The 20,143-nt window shown below is 40.0% G+C and overlaps 1 protein-coding gene and 1 non-coding gene across 2 annotated transcripts in view; one reads left to right on the top strand and one right to left on the bottom strand.

Annotated features, from left to right (window-relative positions):
• LEMD1 (LEM domain containing 1) overlaps positions 1–20,143 on the top strand; it is a 75,155-nt gene that overhangs the window by 48,889 nt on the left and 6,123 nt on the right. The window lies entirely within an intron of this gene.
• Positions 15,508–15,612, bottom strand: LOC128597843 (U6 spliceosomal RNA). The gene has a single exon (XR_008383399.1). It is a non-coding gene; the product is annotated as a U6 spliceosomal RNA (small nuclear RNA).

Raw genomic sequence — 20,143 nt, forward strand, 5'->3', positions numbered from 1 at the left:
ATAACTTTTTTTTTTTTTTGAGACAGAGTCTCATGATGTCACCCTGGGTAGAGTGCTATGGCGTCACAGCTCACAGCAACCTCAAACTCTTGGGCTTAAGTGATTCTCTTGCCTCAGCTTCCCAATAGCTGGAACTACAGGCACCCGCCACAATGCCCGGATGTTTTTTTAATTATTATTATTATTGTCATTATTGTTTAGCAGGCCCTGGCCAGGTTCGAACCCACCAGCCCCAGTGCATGTGGCCACTGCCCCAACCACTGAGCTACAAGCGCTGAGCCTTTTAGACATACCTTCATGTAGTCTCTTGAGAGATCATGCTTAGGTCATAGTGAACTGATGACCATCTAGGGAATGGTTGTAACAAGGCTTCCACCACTGGGTCTCAGCCTGTGAGTCCACAACTACTTACCAAATAGCACCTTGAGGAAGAAAATAAGCACAGATACAGACATAATTCCTGTCTTGAAGAAGCTTAAAAATGAGCTCTGGAAAAAAAGAACAAATATATGAAAAATATAGACTCTTGAGCAAGACTGCCTGGGTTAAAATCCTAACTCCACCACTAACTTGGATAAGATAATCTCTCTATGTCTCAGCTTCATCCTCTATAAATAAGGATAATAATAGTCTCAAGCTCATAGAGTGTTGTGAAGATCAAATTAAGATATATAAAGTGATAGCACACAATAAGAGCAATTTATTAGGTGGGTGTTGTGGCATGTACTTACAATCTTAGCTACTCAGGAGGCTGAAGCAGGAGGATTGCTTGAGCCCAGGAGTTGGAGGCTGCAGTGAGCTATGATCCTGCCATTGCACTCCAGCCTGGGTGACAGAGCAAGACATCCCTAAAGAAAAAAGAAACTCTGGGCCTGTGGCTTAGTGGGTAGGGCGCCGGCCCCATATGCCGAGGGTGGTGGGTTCAAACCCGGCCCGGCCAAACTACAACAAAAAATAGCCAGGAGTTGTGGCAGGCGCCTGTAGTCCCAGCTACTTGGGAGGCTGAGGCAAGAGAATTACCTAAGCCCAGGAGTTGGAGGTTGCTGTGAGCTGTGATGCAATGGAACTCTACCAAGGGTGGTAAAGTAAGACTTTGTCTCTCATAAAAAAATAAATAAATAAATAAAAATTTAAAAAAATAAAAAGCAAAAAAAAAAGCATGATATTTAATTTTCTGTAGTACAAAGGAACATATTTAGTGAAAAATAAAATAATGGAAACTGAATCTTTAGTATTAAACTCCTAAGTTCTACAATGTGATTATTGGAGGTAAATATATAGATATATATAATCAAAGATTGCTCTCTGTAGGCACTGTGTGTTGAATGAGGCTGACTGAGCTTTAAAAATAGCTGTATGTGCCCTCCCAGTATTCAGGACTCCTCCTTCTTAATCTTCTATTTAAATCCTTCCCTTTGCCTCATTAAACATTTTAAAAATAATTTCCTTTGAAATAGTTTCAAACTTACAGAAAGTTGCAAGAATAGGACAAAGAACTCTCATATTCTTTTTACCCAGATTCCTCGATCAGTAGTATCTTGTACCACATTTGGGAGGGGTGTGTATGGGTGTGTGTGTGTGTGTATGTGGGGTATGTGTGTGTGTGCATGTGTGTGTATGTGTGTGTGTGTATATGTGTATGAGTGTGGGTATGGGTGTGGGTGTGTGTGTGTGTGTGTTGTGTATGTGTGGGTGTGGGTGTGTATATGTATGTGTGGGTGTGGGTGTGTATGTGTGTGTATGTGTGTGTATGTGTGTATATGTGTATGAGTGTGGGTATGGGGGGGTGTGTATGTGTGGGTGTGGGTGTGGGTGTGTACATGTGTATGTGTGTGTAGATTCTACCATCGCCTCTTTCTGAACCATTTGAGAGCAAACTGTAGACATGAAGCCCCTCAGCCCTTCTGCAATATTCTGCCCACCCCCAAAAGACATTTTCCTACATAACCGCCATATAACCTTCCAGAGCAGGAAATCCACACTGAATCAAAGGTACTACCCAATATTCAGACCCCATTCAAGTTTCACCAACTGTTCCAACCATGCCTTTGGCTTTCTGGTCTACAACCACTCTAGTAACACGTCAAGCCTCCTCCTTCTCCTTCAGTTTGGAACACAGTGCCCCAGTCCTACCCTGTCATTTCCCTGTCCCTTGACAGTTTTTGAGAGTACAGACCTTTCATCTTGTAAGGTTGTTAGGATTTGGCTCTACTCACGGAACACTCTGGACACCTATGTGTGAGTTTTTTCTCACACCAACCAGTTCTCTAATTCTGCAGATACCAGCTGGGTATCCATCAGTTCAATTCAATACTGACACTATCTTCCTGCAGTTAGCATCAGATCCCACAGTTTAAGGGGGTCCCACAGGACTGCTCCCCACTTAAGACACCAATCTCAAGTCCTTGGTCTCCTACACTTCTGATTGGCAGGCTACAAACCAGAGGTTCTCATAATCCCCCTCCTGGATTTGATAATTTGCTAGTAGAGCTCACAGAACTCAGAGGTGCTCTTTACTTACATTTCCATTAAACATTTATGATACTTTATTATAAAGGATACAACTCAGGAGCAGCCAAATGGAAGAGATGCATAGGGCAAGGTTTGGGGGAAGAGGTGCAGGGCTTCCATGCCTTTCTGCATGTGCCACCTTCCCAGTGCCTTGATGCGTTCAGCAACCCAGACTCTGAGCCCCGTTTAGAGCAGTGGTTCTCAACTTGTGGGTCAGGACCCACAGGAACTGTATTAAAGGGTCGAGGCATTAGGAAGGTTGGGAACCACTGCTTTAGAAGTTCTATGGAGGCTCTATTACATAGGCAGGATTGATTAAATGACTGATCATTTGGTGATTGGCTCAATCACCAGCTCAATCTCCCCTCCCTGGAGGTCTGGGGGTGAGGCTAAAAATTCCCATCCTCTCATCATAAGGTTGGTCTTCCTGGTGACCTGTCCCCATCCTGAAGCTCTCTAGGGGCATACAAAAGACATTCTTGGCTTGGTGCCTGTAGCTCAGCGATTAGGGCACCGGCCACATACACCAAGGCTGGCAGGTTTGAAGTCGGCCCAGGCCTGCTAAACAACAATGACAGCAACAACAACAAAATAGCTGAGCATTGTGGTGGGCGCCTGTAGTCCCAGCTACATGGGAGGCTGAGGCAAGAATAGCTTAAGCCCAAGAGTTTGAGGGTGCTGTAAGCTGTGACACCACAGCACTCTACCAAAGGCAACATAGTGAGACTCTGTCTCAAAAAACAAACAAAACAAAACAACAACAAAAAAAAAACCCTCCACCTTACACCTCTGGAGATTCTAAGGATCTTAGAAACTCTTGTGTCAGAAACCTAGGGCTAAGACCAAATATTATAACAAAAGATGCCCAAATTCACTCAAGAATTTATGAGGAGTTTAGGAGCTCTGGGCAGGAACTGGGAATGAAGACCAAGTATGTCAGTTTTATTTTATCATAACATCAGAAGGGTCGTTCACAAATTGAATCTGATTTTTCCTTTTGACTAGTCTTAGAGGCCGTGCGTTCTTGGCAGGAATTCCTCAGAAATGGTGCTGTGTTCTTCCCACTGCTTCACACCAGGGGGCACTCAAGGTCATCCTATCCCACTGCTAGTGATGTTAACATTATTCACTTAGAAAAGTTGGTGTCTGCCAGGGTTTCCCACCCCAAACCCATTCTTTTTCCCTTTATAATTGAATAGTTTTTTGTGGGGGAATATTCTGAACTGACACCAGCATGTTTTTCTTCATCAAGCCTCACCTATTAAATTTAGCATCTGTTACAGTTTTTGGCCAGGGCCAGGTTTGAACCCCCCACCTCCGGCATATGGGGCCAGCACCCTACTCCTTGAGCCACAGGCGCCACCCAAAAATTTAGCATCTGTAGACCGACCAATCTCTGTCTGAATCCACTTCCATCCTGATGGTGATGGCCTATTGGGATTTTCTATTTCTGTCTGTCCTTCTACATTTATTAGTTGGTGTTCTACTGTAAGAAAGGCCTTTCCTTTCTCCCATTTACTCATTCATTTAGTCAGTAACTCATTCATATTAGCATGAACTCATTACTTTTCTTTCCTTCAGCGTGTGGTATCCATTGACATTATTTTTATACTCAAATTTCCCCCAGATCTGGCCTGTGGAAACCCCCTTCAAGGTGGATACTGTGTCCTCTTGGCATGCCCTCATCATTTTTTGAGCACTTTCCTAGTTTCTGGCACAAAAAGATATTTCAGACTCATAGTGTATTTTTCCTGTCCCAGGAGCCCTGGTCCTCTCACTCCAAGGTGGTATTTAGAAACCTGGATATATTTAGTGAGCTCCTTGGTTTCTAGCCTCTTCCAGTGGACAGAGCTAGAAAATATTTATGGATGTATATATACATACATACATCTATCTATCTATATAAATAAAGTGATGAGTTAATATATATCTCCAATTACAAACTAACATTTCAGTTTTCTTTCTAACCGTGCACCTCTATTCTTTTTTCTTTTATACAATGTTAATGGCAAATAATCATTCACTTTTGTAAAATTACTTCTCTGACAGTGGTTCCGTTATCCTCGGATTATGGGTTCTATTAACATCAAGATATTTACACTTTTGCTCAATTTTTTAGTTTTATCAGTGTAAAAATAGCCACCTTTCCTGTGCATCACTCTGTTAATGCTTCCTTGGCCACCAAACATCCCAACACCTCCTTGTGCCCTCCTTTCATTGTCCTTCCTCCCTGGCCCTAGAACATGCTAAAGCCTTCATGTTGGCCGGGCATGGTGGCTGACACCTGTTATCCTAGCATCTGGGAGGCCAAGACGGGTATATTCCTTGAGCTCACAGGTTCGAGACCAACTGGAGCAAAAGAGAGACTCTGTCTCTACTAAAAATAGAAAATCTGAGGCAAGAGGATCATTTGAGCCCAAGAGTTGGAAGTTGCTGTGATTCTCCAAAACAAATAAATAAATAAATAAAAGCCTTCATGTTACACTCCCCAGCCCTACCCCTCAATTCTTCAACCACCAGCACCACAGAAACCCTCTACTGCCTCACCAGTCCATTTCTTTGGCCTTCAGGCATGCTGACACTTCTGTAACCTTGTCCCCTCTGCTCTGATTCCTTAATGTGCAGGTCACACAGACAGCCCAGAGAAGGAAAAGGAAGGAAAGGAAAGTTTCACGTTCTCTTTTTGCTTCCAAGTCTTAAATTTGTTTCAGTGTCTTTGTGCCAAAAACTTAATAGGATTTTTACTTTCTGTGTCTCAATTTCTATTGTTGCTTATAAGATACCTTGTAGGTCTACAATTAGCTTGTGTAGAGCCTACCCCAAGTGCTGCCATCAGAAGGCCTGATGTATCAGGGAAGGTGTATTAAAGGACTACAATTAAGTGGTGGCATATACAGGTTTTTGAAGACCTGATGTTAAACATCTCTATACTAGTTTCTTAATTAATTTAAAAACATTCTTATTCCCAAAGTAGTTGTACATTCTAGTTGGGTTAAAGTGAAGAGTAAATTACATATTCTATAACTACTTAATAATCCCTCTCTTCTTACCTTTGACGGGTGCTAAGGGGGGTTAAATGCCACCTTCACCAGCAATGCATTATAATTTAACATTCTTCCTGTAAAAATATTGACCTCCTAGTACATATGATTTAGATATGCTTAATGATCAATGTGTCTTGATCTTATTGATTACATGTTGATTTCTTTCTGTGTCACAGAAGCCAGTTTTTGAAATTCAAGTGCAGCGGGAGGACGTAGTGAAACCAAACTCCGACTGTAATGATTCCAAGATTAAATTTAAGGTAAACTTGCTTATTTTCATAAAACTGAATTATAAGCAGTGATGTTCTTCAGTAGGAAAGGTATGCATTTGTTTAGAAATGTGCCGAGGGTGGCGGGTTCAAACCCGGCCCCGGCCAAACTGCAACCAAAAAATAGCCGGGTGTTGTGGCGGGCGCCTGTAGTCCCAGCTACTTGGGAGGCCGAGGCAAGAGAATCGCTTAAGCCCAAGAGTTGGAGGTTGCTGTGAGCTGTGTGAGGCCACGGCACTCTACCGAGGGCCATAAAGTGAGAGTCTGTCTCTACAAAAAAAAAAAAAAGAAAAGTCAGCTTTCTTTTCCATCTAAGAATATGCCCATTCATTGGCTATTATAATTTGCCTTATGAGTATAGCTATATGTCTCTATTATACCCTCCATATAAGCACCCCTGAATTATTTTAATCTCTTGAGGCTTGACAGGACTTCATGTGTATCAGCCACTATTCATTGTAATTCATAAATCCAGGAATGATTTATTATACATAATTACTGATCATGGAATTTCCCATCTGAAAGGCTTCTCAAAGGAGGCTGTCTAGTTCCTCTTACAGATGAGGAAACAGACAGAGGGAATGACTTGCCAAAGACCACACAGAAAGTTAGAGGAAAATTGGAAACAGATTCCAGTCTCCTAATTTCCATTCTGTTGCTCCATTGCATCAAGTGGCCAAGGGGGAGGAAAAACAACCAGGCACCTGAGTGGTTAAATAGCTCCCCCCGGTGTCTTTCTCTGGTTTTGCAGAAGGACTCTGGTCACGTCTTCACCTTTGGATACAAAGGCTGCCTTTCTGATGATTCTTTTGTAAGAGAGTTTGTATGAGGCACTTAATAGGTGATCTTTCCAATTATACATTAAAGCCATGGGAAAGAAATTGGCAGGTAGACATGGGCTGACATATGTGAAGATTATGTAGCTGGAATTTCCCAGTAGGGAGGAAAAAAATTTGAGTCTGAAAATCTTCTTGACATTTTATTATAAAATATCTTACGCATCTGTAAAGGAATAAAGAATACATAATGCAGAGTTAAATTCCCACCCCAGAGATTAAAAAACAAATCATTGCTGAGTCGGTTGAAGACATTGTCATTACTTTCTATATTTCTATGTTTCCTGCATCATAGTCCCCTCCCTTCCTTCCTTCCTCCCATGATAATCACTCTTCTGAATTCTCTATTTATCCTTTCCCTTTTCTTTATGGTAACCACAAACTTTAGTTTTTCATGATTTTTGACTTTATTTAAATGATATTACAGTATGAGTTTTCTTCTGCAACTTCCCTTTATTGTTCAACCTTAGGTTATGAGCTTTATCCAATATTGATAGCTCTAGTTCATTCACTGTCCCTGCTACATAGAATTATTGTAAAGCGTATCATTCACTCCCTATTTATTGAGCATTTCAATTGTTTTCAAGTTTTTCTAACACAAACAATGTTGTTAAAATTTTTATGGTACATGATCCTGTGTGTACGTGTGTAAGAATTTTCTTCTGATTACATGAATGTACCTAGGAGTAGAACTGCTGAATGAAATGTATACACATCTTCAACTTAAAAGATCATACTAAATTGGCCTACAAAGGGGTTGCATCATTTTATACTTCTACCAGCACTGTATTGAGCTCCATTATTCTACATCATCTTCAAATTTTAGTATTGCCAGATTTATTTTGGTTAATGTGGTGGATGTAAGATGGTATTTCATGATTGTAATTTGTTATTTCTCTTGTTACTACTAAGATTGGACAGCTTTTTATACATTTATTGGTCGTTTGTATTTTCTCATCTGTAAAATGCCTGTTCATGTCTTTTGCCCATTTTTATTAGGTTTTTTATTTTTTGTTATTAATTCATGAGAGCTTTTTATAAATTGTGAATACCAATCTTTTGTTAGCGTATGTATAGCATATATCTTTTTTGTAGTTTTAGGCTTGCCTCTTTACTCTCTTCTTGGTGCCTTTTTTTAAAAATGTGGTTGCCCTTGTATGGTAGTTCCTACCTGTAATGCTAGCACTCTGGGAAGCCAAGGCAGAGGGGTTGATTTAGCTCAGGAGCTTGAGAGCATCCTGGGCAAGAGCAAGACCCCATCTCTACTAAAAATAGAAAAATTAGCCTAACATTGTGGTGGGCAACTGTAGCCTCAACTACTTGGGAGGCTGAAGCAGGAGGATCACTTGAACCTAGGAGTTTGAAGTTGCTGTGAGGCCTGACATCACAGTACTCTAGCTTAGAGCTACAGAGTGAAACTGTCTCTAAAATAAAATAAAATAGTGATTTTTTTGTAGGTTTTTTTTTAAATAATTTCAAACTTATAAGAAGTTTCCAGCAAAGAATTCTTTATTTTTTAAATTTGAGACAGAGTCTCACTATGTTGCCCTTGGTAGAGTGCTGTGGTGTCACAGCTCACAGCAACCTCAAACTCTTGGGTTAAATGATTCTCTTGCCTCAGCCTCCCAAGTAGCTGGGACTTCAGGCACCCACCACAATGCCCAACTATTTTTTTGTTGTAGTTGTCATTGTTGCTTAGCAGGCCTGGGCCAGGTTCAAACCTGCCAGCCCCAGTGCATGTGACTGGTGCCCTAACCACTGAGCTACAGGTGTCTAGCCCCAGCAAAGAATTCTTATGTGGCCTTCACACAGCTTCACCAATGGTTAGCATTTTTTCACATTCATTTTATAATTTTGTTTTTTTGAGGCAGAGTCTTACTCCGTCACTTAAGCTAGAGTTCCATGGCCTCAACCTAGCTCACAGCAACCTCAAACTCCTGGGCTCAAGTGATCCTCCTGCCTCAGCTTCCAGAGTAACTGGGATTATAGGCACCTGTTACAATGCCTGGCTAATTTTTCTATTTTTAGCAGAGATGGGGTCTACTCTTGCTCAGGTTGGTCTTGAACTCCTGTGCTCAAGTGATGCTCCCACTCCAGCCCCTTGGAGTGCTAGGATTATAAGCCTGAGCCACCATGCCCAGCCTCCAATATTTGTTTTATAATTTTTTTCCCTTGGACTATTTAAGATCAAAATGCAGATATCATGATTTTTTTCTCTCCTCCCCAAAATTTCAGTATGCATTTCCTTAGAATAAAGATGTAAGGATATTCATTTATACAATCACAATACAATGACAAGAATGAGGATTTTAGAAAATTAAGATGAAATTCACATAACATAAAATTAACTATTTTAAAGTATGTAATTCAACATGCTATAAAACCACTACCTTTATCTTAGTTCTAAAATATTTTTATCATTGTAAAATAAAGCCCAGTATTTATTAAGCAGTTACTCTCCAGTCGCCCCCTAACACCACCACCAGCAGCTACCAATCTGCTTTCTGTTTCAATGGATTAACCTCTTCTGAATATTTCATTTAATATGGACATTTTGTGTTTATTTTATTTTGCTTATTATTGATGTATCAGTGCTTCACTTGTTTTTTCTTGTTTTTTTAAGAGACAAGTTATCTCTCTGTTGCCCAGGCTGGAGTGTAATGACATCAGCCTAGTTCATAGTAACCTCAAACCCTTGGGCTCAAGTGATCCTCCTGCCTCAGCCTCCTGAGTAGCTGTGAATACAGGCACCCACCACCACGCCCAGCTAGTATTTCATTTTCTTTTTTTTTTTTTTTTTGTAGAGACAGAGTCTCACTTTATGGCCCTCGGTAGAGTGCCGTGGCCTCACACAGCTCACAGCAACCTCCAACTCCTGGGCTTAAGCAATTCTCTTGCCTCAGCCTCCCGAGTAGCTGGGACTACAGGCGCCCGCCACAACGCCCAGCTATTTTTTGGTTGCAGTTTGGCTGGGGCTGGGTTTGAACCCACCACCCTCGGTATATGGGGCCGGCGCCTTACCGACTGAGCCACAGGCGCCACCCTAGTATTTCATTTTCAATGGCTGAGTAATATTTCACTGTATACACACACATACATATCTCTCACAGACCTGTGATGTGTGTGTGTGGAGAGTGTGTGTGTGTGTGTGTGTGGAGTGTGTATATACACTCTACCCTTGGTAGAGTGTCATGGCATCATAGCTCACAGCAATGTCAAACTCTTGGGCTCAAGCGATTCTCTTGCCTCAGCCTCCCAAGTAGCTGGGACTACAGGCGCCCTCCACAACACCCAGCTATTTTTAAAGGTGAGGTCTTGCTCTGGCTCAGGTTGGTCTTGAATGGGTAAATGCAGGCAATCCACCTGGCTCGGCCTCCCAGAGTCCTAGGATTACAGATGTGAGCCGCTGGGCTGGCATACCACAGGTTTTTTATTCATCTATTCATTGATAGACATTTGAGTTGTTTCCGCCTTTGACTATTGTCAATAGTGCTACTATGAGCTTTTGTGTTCAAGTATTTGAGTACCTGATTTCAGTTCCTTTGGATATGTACCTAGGAATGGAATTGCTGGGTCATGTAGTAATTGTATGTCAAACCTTTTGAGGAATTAACAAATCATCCTCCACAGTGGCTGCCCCATTTTACATTCCCAGTAGCATTGTATGAGAGTTCTACTTTCTCCATATCCTCACCAATACTTGTTAATTTTCTTTTAAAAAAAAGCCATCATAGTGGGTGTAAAGTGGTATCTCATTGGGGTTTCAATTCACATTTCACTAATGATGAATGATGTTGAACATCTTTGTATGTGCTCATTTGACATTTGTATATTTTCTTTGGAGAAATAAATGCCTATTCAAGTCCTTTGCCCATTTTTTTGTTTGCATTATTTATCTTTTTGTTGTTGAATTTTTTTTGTCTGAATTGTTTGTCTTTTTGTTGTTGTAAGAGTTCTTTACAAATTCTGGATAATAGACTGTTGTCAGATACATGATTTGCAAATATATTTTTCCCATTCTGTACATTATCTCTTTTTTCTTTTCTTTTTTCTTTTTTTTAAGACAGATTCTCACTTTGTCACCCTCAGTAGAGTGCCATGGCATCATGTCTCACAGCAACCTCAAACTCTTAGGCTCAAGTGATTCTCTTGCCTCAGCTCTCATGTAGCTGGGACTAAAGGTGCTCACCACAAAGCCCAGCTATTTTTTTTAGAGACAAGGTCTTGCTCTGGTTCAGGCTGATCTCAACCTAGTGAGCTCAGACAATCCACTCCCCTCAGCCTCCCTGAGTGCTAGGATTACAGGCGTGAGCCACTGCTCCAGCCTCCCACCTTTTTTGAGACAGAGTCTCACTCTGTTGCCCTGGAAGTGCTGTGCCGTCATAGCTTGCAGCAACCTCAAACTGTTGGGCTCAAGCAGTCCTCTTGCCTTGGCCTCCCAGGTAGCTGGAACTACAGGCGCCAGCCACAGTGCCTGGCTACTCTTTCTATTTTTAGTAGAGACAGAGTCTTGCTCTTGCTCAGGCTCATTTGAACTCTTAAGCTCAAGTGATCCACCTGCCTCAGCCTTCCAAAGGCTGCCATTTTTGCTTTCTTGACAATGTACTTTGATGCACAAAAGTTTTCAAAAGTTTGACTATCATGTCTCTTGACATAGATTTCTTTTGGTTTACCCTATTTGGATTCACTCAGCTTTTTGTATCTGTAGGTTTACGTCTTTTGCCAAATTGAGACATTTTCAGCCGTTATTTCTTCAAATACCTTCTTTAGCACCTTATCATTCTTCTTATGCTTCAGGGACTCTGATGACATGAATGTCAGGTCTTTTAGACCTTGAGACACTGTGCTTTTTTTTTTTTTTTTTTTGTAGAGACAGAGTCTCACTTTATGGCCCTCGGTAGAGTGCCGTGGCCTCACACAGCTCACAGCAACCTCCAACTCCCGGGCCTAAGCGATTCCCCCGCCTCAGCCTCCCGAGTAGCTGGGACTACAGGCACCCGCCACAACGCCCAGCTATTTTTTGGTTGCAGTCTGGCCGGGGCTGGGTTTGAACCCGCCACCCTCGGCATATGGGGCCAGCACCCTACTGACTGAGCCACAGGCGCCGCCCCCTTTTTTTTTTTCTTTTTAAACCTATTTTCTCTCTGTTGTTTATTTCTTTTTTATTTTTTATTTTTATTAATTATTTTTTATTAAATCATAACTTTGTACATTGATGCATTTATGGGATTCAGGGTACTGCTTCGATATACAATGTGAAATGTTTACATTGAACTAAGTAACACATCCAACACAATTATACTCATTTCTTAACAGTTTTGAAATGTACCATTGCATCATGCCCATTAGGGGAGGTTCCCTCAAATGCCCTCCCTCCTCCCATGTCCCCCCTCCCCTCTTCCCATATCCCCCCTCCCCTCTCCTTCTCTCTCCTCTTCCCTTCTACTTTCTGGACTATAGTTATGTTTTGCCATTCGTATGAGTGTGTAGGTGGTTATATATTGATTTCATAGTAGTATTGAGTACATTGGATACTTTTTTTTTTTCCATTCTTGAGATACTTTACTAAGAAGAATATGTTTCAGCTCCGTCCAGGTAAACATAAAAGATGTGAAGTCTCCATCTTTTTATGGCTGCATAGTATTCCATGGTGTACATATACCACAATTTGTTAATCCATTCATGGGTTGATGAGCACTTGGACTGTTTCCATTCTTGGCTATTATGAATTGGGCTGCAATAAACATTCTGGTGAAAATGTGTTTGTTGTAAAATGATTTTTGATCATCTGGGTATATACCTAGTAGAGGAATTGCAGGATCAAATGGTAGGTCTACTTTTAGTTCCTTGAGTGTTCTCTAAACTTCTTTCCAAAAAGGTCATATTAGCTTGCCTTCCCACCAGAGGTATAGAAGTGTTCACTTCTCTCTGCATCCACACCAACATCTGTAGTTTTGGGATTTTGTGATGTGGGCTAATCTTACTGGAGTTAGATGATATCTCAAAGTGGTTTTGATTTGCATTTCTCTGATGATTAAGGATGATGAGCATTTTTTCATGTGTTTGTAGGCCATGTGCCTGTCTTCATCAGAGAAATTTCTGTTCAAGTCTCTTGCCCACATAGAAATGGGGTTATTTATCCTTTTCTTATTGTTTAATTTGAGTTCTCTGTAGATTCTAGTTATCATACCTTTGTTGGAAGCATAACCTGGAAATATCTTCTCCCATTCTGAAGGTTGTCTGTTTGCTTTACTTACTGTGCTCTTGGCTATGCAAAAGCTTTTTAGTTTAAAAAAAAAAAAAGCTTTTTAGTTTGATCAGATCCAAGTAATGTATTTTTGGTATTGCTTCAATTGCCTGGGGGATCCTCCTCATAAAATATTCTCCCAGGCCAATTTCTCCAAGTGTTTTCCCTGCACTCTCTTCTAGTATTTCTATAGTTTCATGTCTTAAGTTTAAATCTTTTATCCAGTGAGAATCAATTTTTGTTAATGGTGAAAGGTTGGGGGTCCAGTTTTAATCTTCTACAGGTCACCAGCCAGTTCACCCAGCACCATTTGTTAAATTGGGAATCTTTCCCCCACTGAGTATTTTTGATAGGTTTGTTGAAGATCAAATGACAATAAGTAGTTGGGTTCATCTCTTGGTTCTCTATTCTGTTCCATAAATCTACCACTCTGTTTTTGTGCCAGCACCATGCTGTTTTGATCACTATAGATTTATAGTATAGTGTGAAATCTGGCATTGTGATACCTCCCGATTTGTTCTTATTTCTGAGTAATGTATTTGCTATTCGAGGTTTTTTTCTGATTTCATATAAAATGAAGTACTACTTTTTCAAGTTCTTTAAAGTATGACAATGATGCTTTAATAGGGATTGCATTAAATCTGTAGATTGCTTTGGGTAGTATGGACATGTTAACAATGTTGATTCTTCCCAGCCATGAGCATGGTATGTTTCTCCATTTGTTAACATCTTCAGCTATTTCTTTTCTCAGAATTTCATAGTTCTCTTTATAGAGAGCTTCACGTCCTTTGTTAGGTTATTTCCCTAGGTTATTTCATCTTCTTTGGCACTATTATAAAAGGAATAGAGTCCCTCTCTGTTGTTTAGTTTGGGTGATTTATATTGTTCTATCTTCAAATTATTTTCTCTATCTTCTCCATTCCACTGTTGAGCCCATCTAGTGAGTTTTTTATTTTGTTTATTTTTTAGTTCTAAATTTACAGTTGATTTTTCTTTATATATTCTACTTATCTGCAGAAAATTTCTATTTTTTCATTTACTTCAAACACATTCATGTTGTTCATTGAAGCATTTTATGATGGCTGCTTTAAAATCCTGGAGAGATAATTCCAACATTTGTGTCATCTCAGTGCTGGGGTGTGTGATTAGCTCTTTTCACTCAATCACTTGAGACTCTGTATCTTATCTAAATTTTCTGTTACTAGACCTCTGACTAAACAGTGGTGGAAGAAGAGAGGTGCTGCTTCTTTGCTGTGAGGTGGAGGCAAAAGTCCACATTCCCCACCTTGGTGTATATATGGGGGTGGGTGCCTCTTTTCTGCTGGACTGTAGGGAGGGGCTCCATGTGGCCTTCACTGACACCACCCGAGGGGGGACTGGAGGGTCTGCCACACGGAGGTGAAAGCCCAGGCTTCTCATTCACCGTGGCTGGTGGGGAAGGAGGTGACTGTTTGGCTGGAGTAAGGCAGTTATGGTCAAATTTTTTATCTTACTAGACTGCCCTTTTCCTGGTCTTTTGGCTTTTCTAGAAGCTTGTTCTGGCCAGTGGCCCTTGGTGTTTCTGGGTGTCAGCTTCCCCAGCACCCAAGCCAGGCTGTGGGGTAAAAAGAAATCTGAATTCACTACTTTATCTTCCTTGTTTCTTGAGGATGTTACCCATTTGTCTTCTCTCCACATTATACAATAATGTGGGGGAGTGGGGGGTGCTACACTTAGCAGAAGAAATTGGGAGAAGTCCATCTACCCTGTTTTGTTCCCAATACTATTTTTGAACAATCCATTCTTTCTCTCCTCACCTGCAATATTAGCTCTTGTCATAGATCAAGTTTCCATATATATACATGGATACTTTTAAGTGGGCATTTTAATGTCTTTACATTTATTGAAATTTTATTTAATGTTCTCAGTGAGATTTTATAATTTTCTCAGTAAAGATCATGCTCATCTTTTGTTAGTTTTATTACTAGGTAGGCTTTTGATTTTTGTTGCTATTGGGAATAGTATCTTTTTCTAAAGCATATTTTACATTATTGCTGCTGTTTAGAAATGAAGTTGATTTTTATAACAATAACTTCTTTGCAATTTTGACAATTTTTCTGTTTTTTTGTTTGTTTGTTTGTTTTGTTTTGTTTTGTTTTGTTTTTTTGCAGTTTTTGGCCAGGGCTGTGTTTGAACCCACCACCTCCAGCATATGGGGCCAGCACCCTACTCCTTTGAGCCAGAGGCACTGCCCCGTCTGTATATTTTTTTATAGTCAGTTTTGTACATCTTTACTTCTTTCTGTTTTATTGTAGGGGGTGAGATCTTTTCATTTCAATGTTGCATAAGAGTGATAATACTGGGAATTCTTTCCTTGGTCCTGATTTTATTTTATTTTATTTATTTATTTATTTATTTGCTTTGTATCTGGCTATGTCTTTTTAATTTTCAGTCTTTCTTAGTGTTTCTTTTTTTTTTTTTTAATCATAGCTGTGTACATTAATGCGATCATGGGGCACCATACACTGGTTTTATAGACCATTTGACACATTTTCATCACACTGGTTAACATAGCCTTCCTGGCATTTTCTTAGTTATTGTGTTAAGACATTTACATTCTAAAAAATATGGAACACTTCAAGAATTTGCATGTCATCCTTGCACAGGGGCCATGCTAATCTTCTCTGTATTGTTCCAATCTTAGTACATGTGTTGCCGAAGCAAGCTCTATTTTATTTTATTTTTTTTTTATTGTTTTTTTATTTATCTTTTTTTTTATTGTTGGGGATTCATTGAGGGTACAATAAGCCAGGTTACACTGATTGCAATTGTTAGGTAAAGTCCCTCTTGCAATCATGTCTTCCCCCATAAAGTGTGACACACACCAAGGCCCCACCCCCCTCCCTCCATCCCTCTTTCTGCTTTCCCCCCCTCATAACCTTAATTGTCATTAATTGTCCTCATATCAAAATTGAGTACATAGGATTTATGCTTCTCCATTCTTGTGATGCTTTACTAAGAATAACGTCTTCCACTTCCATCCAGGTTAATACGAAGGATGTAAAGTCTCCATTTTTTTTAATGGCTGAATAGTATTCCATGGTATACATATACCTCAGCTTGTTAATCCATTCCTGGGTTGGTGGGCATTTAGGCTGTTTCCACATTTTGGCGATTGTAAATTGAGCTGCAATAAACAGTCTAGTACAAGTGTCCTTATGATAAAAGGATTTTTTTCCTTCTGGGTAGATGCCCAGTAATGGGATTGCAGGATCAAATGGGAGGTCTAGCTTGAGTGCTTTGAGGTTTCTCCATACTTCCTTCCAGAAAGGTTGTACTAGTTTGCAGTCCCACCAGCAGTGTAAAAGCGTTCCCTTCTCTCCACATCCACGCCAGCATCTGCAGTTTTGAGATTTTGTGATGTGGGCCATTCTTACTGGGGTTAAATGATATCTCAGGGTTGTTTTGATTTGCATTTCTCTAACATATAGAGATGATGAACATTTTTTCATGTGTTTCTTAGCCATTCATCTGTCATCTTTAGAGAAAGTTCTATTCATGTCTCTTGCCCATTGATATAAGGGATTGTTGGCTTTTTTCATGTGGATTAATTTGAATTCTCTATAGATCCTTGTTATCAAGCTTTTGTCTGATTGAAAATATGCAAATATTCTTTCCCATTGTGTAGGTTGTCTCTTTGCTTTGGTTGTTGTCTCCTTGGCTGTACAGAAGCTTTTCAGTTTAATGAAGTCCCATTTGTTTATTTTTGTTGTTGCAATTGCCATGGCAGTCTTCTTCATGAAGTCTTTCCCCAGGCCAATATCTTACAGTGTTTTTCCTATGCTTTCTTGGAGGATTTTTATTGTTTCATGCCTTAACTTTAAGTCCTTTATCCATCTTGAATCCATTTTTGTGAGTGGGGAAAGGTGTGGGTCCAGTTTCAGTCTTTTACATGTAGACATCCAGTTCTCCCAACACCATTTATTGAATAGGGAGTCTTTCCCCCAAGGTATGTTCTTGTTTGGTTTATCAAAGATTAGGTGGTTGTAAGATGTTAGTTTCATTTCTTGGTTTTTCAATTCGATTCCAAGTGTCCATGTCTCTGTTTTTGTGCCAGTACCATGCTGTCTTGAGCACTATGGCTTTGTAGTACAGAGTAAAATCTGGTATGCTGATGCCCCCAGCTTTATTTTTATTACTAAGAACTGCCTTAGCTATACGGGGTTTTTTCCGGTTCCATACAAAACGCAGAATCATTTTTTCCAAATCTTGAAAGTACGATGTTGGTATTTTGATAGGAATGGCATTGAATAGGTAGATTGCTTTGGGAAGTATAGACATTTTAACAATGTTGATTCTTCCTGTCCATGAGCATGGTATGTTCTTCCATTTGTTAATATCCTCTGCTATTTCCTTTCTGAGGATTTCATAGTTTTCTTTATAGAGGTCCTTCACCTCCTTCGTTAGGTATATTCCTAGGTATTTCATTTTCTTTGAAACTATGGTGAAGGGAGTTGTGTCCTTAATTAGCTTTTCATCTTGACTGTTATTGGTGTATACAAAGGCTACTGACTTGTGGACATTGATTTTATATCCTGAAACATTACTGTATTTTTTGATGACTTCTAGGAGTCTTGTGGTTGAGTCTTTGGGGTTCTCTAAGTATAAGATCATGTCGTCAGCAAAGAGGGAGAGTTTGACCTCCTCTGCTCCCATTTGGATTCCCTTTATTTCCTTGTCTTGCCTAATTGTATTGGCTAGAACTTCCAGCACTATGTTGAATAGTAAAGGTGACAGAGGACAACCTTGTCTGGTTCCAGTTCTAAGAGGAAAAGCTTTCAGTTTTACTCCATTCAGTAAAATATTGGCTGTGGGTTTGTCATAGATGCTTCAATCAGTTTTAGAAATGTGCCACCCTTGCCTATACTCTTCAGTGTTCTAATTAGAAAAGGATGCTGGATTTTATCAAATGCGTTTTCTGCATCTATTGAGAGGATCATGTGATCTTTATTTTTGCCTCTGTTAATATGGTGGATAATGTTTATGGACTTGCGTATGTTAAACCAGCCTTGCATCCCTGGGATGATATTTTATTTTATTTTAAGACAGAGTCTCACTTTATTGCCCTGGGTAGAGTGCTGTGGCATCACAGCTCACAGCAACCTCCAACTCCTGGGCTTAAGCAATTCTCTTGCCTCAGGCTCCCAAGTAGCTGGGACTACAGGCACCCGCCACAACCCCAGCTAATTTTTGGTTGTAGTTGTCATTATTGTTTGGCAGGCCCAGGCTGGATTCGAACCTGCCAGCTCCAGTGTATGTGGCTGGCGCCCTAGCTGCTGAGTTACAGGCGCTGTGATTATAAGATCTTTTATTAACTTAATCATTTTTGGTCGGAAAAAGAGACTTGGGGTTAACTTAATTTTAAAGAGAGCTCTAAATCAAAAGAGTTTTTTTCTGCCTGGAAGCAGGTCACAGTTGCCAGTTTGCTAGGTCATTTGTAAAAGTGTCTGATTCTAAGTACAGCCCATTTTTTTGTATGTTTGTTTGTTTGTTTTTTGAGACAGAGTCTCACTGTGTTGTGCTCGGTAGAGTACCATGGTGTCACAGCTCACAGCAACCTCAAACTCTTGGGCTTAAGCGATTTTCTTGCCTCAGCCTCCCAAGTGGTGGAACTACAGGCATCTGCTACAATGCCCAGCTATAAGTACAGGCCGTTTTTCAAAAATTGCATTAATGAACTGGAGTGATTAGAAAATGTATTATGTTTCAATTTAGAGTAAATGCCATTCCCAAGCCCCAGGGCCATCGTTGGATTTCACTGAACAGTCCATTCTTACCAAGTCAAATGGTAAGAAGTTCTGGAAGAAAGCTGGGCGCAGTGACTCATGACTGTAATTCTAGCACTCTGGGAGGCTGAAGTGGATAGATTGGTTGGGCTCAGGAGTTTGAGATCAGCATGAGCAAAGGGAGACCTCCATCTCTGCTAAAAATAGAAAAATTAGCCAGGTGTTGGGGTTCACACTTGTAGTCCCAGCTACTCAAGAGGCTGAGGCAAGAGGATTGCTCAAGCCCAAGAGTTTGAGGTCACTGTGAGCTCTGATTATGTCATGGCACTTTACCCAGGGCAACAGAGTGAAACTCTGTCTAAAAATAAAAATAAAAAAAGAAAGAAGGAAGGAAGGAAGGAAAGAAAGAAAAAGATTAAGTGTATTGAGGTATGTTGAATGCTCAAGTGCTCAAGATAATAGACATTTAGAACATGGTCTTTCTAAGTACAGCCCATTTTTTTGTATGTTTTTTGTATGTTTACTAACTCCTTTCTAGTAAAGCAGCGCTATTATACTATATATGGTGTGGTTATTATGAGCAGGGACCTTGAGGCTTCATTGCCAGGGTTGGCTTCTGGCACCTCACCATCTGTGTGACCATGAGCAAGCTGCTTAATCACTCTAAGTCTCAGTTTTCTCATCTGTAAAACAGCCATAACCAAAGCACCTCCCTTACAGGGTGGTTTTGAGACTGTAATGAGTTTATGCAAAATGCTTATAATGGAGCACACAAGAAATGCTGCTTAAGTGTTAATATCATAGTGAGACACTCATGGTTCATTGCATCAGCATACCTCTGACTTACTACATTTATAATTACAGCCGTGGCCAATAATATGTCTCAGAAGTGTGGATTTGAGGAATTTTCTGACTTTCATGTCAAGGGTATAGTGAAGAGAATGGAGAAGCAGAAGAGGTCACATAATCCCCAGCTCTGGCTCTGAATGCTTTGTGAAATGGTCAGCTTTGTGATTTCTAGCTCTGGGCAAAGATATTATACATCTCCTGGGCACCATTTACCATCACTGAGCCATTGCTTTAATGAACACCAGTATTTTTAGTTCCGTTGTAAAAATTATTTATAGCAAAAATTATAACAGCATTCATTTTTTATGAAATAGAAATCAACTACAAACACACCATTTCATACAAAAACTTAATTTTATTTTTTCAATTTACCTTAATTTTTGTTTACGTACATATATGGTATATGTTTATACATCACTGTGTACATACAATGTGATACTACTCACTAACATCAATCAATAACCTATCATATAGTCTCTATTATTATTATGGATGGCTGCACAGTCAAGTGGATAGGCCATAATTACTCCATTTCTGGAAATCAAAATGTCCACCTTCTATATATTGTAGGAGAACTCTACATATGAATGATAGGAAAGAAAACAACTTATAAAAGAAAATG

The sequence above is a fragment of the Nycticebus coucang genome, chromosome 10 (assembly GCF_027406575.1).
Source record: "Nycticebus coucang isolate mNycCou1 chromosome 10, mNycCou1.pri, whole genome shotgun sequence".
Classification (NCBI taxonomy): domain Eukaryota; kingdom Metazoa; phylum Chordata; class Mammalia; order Primates; family Lorisidae; genus Nycticebus; species Nycticebus coucang.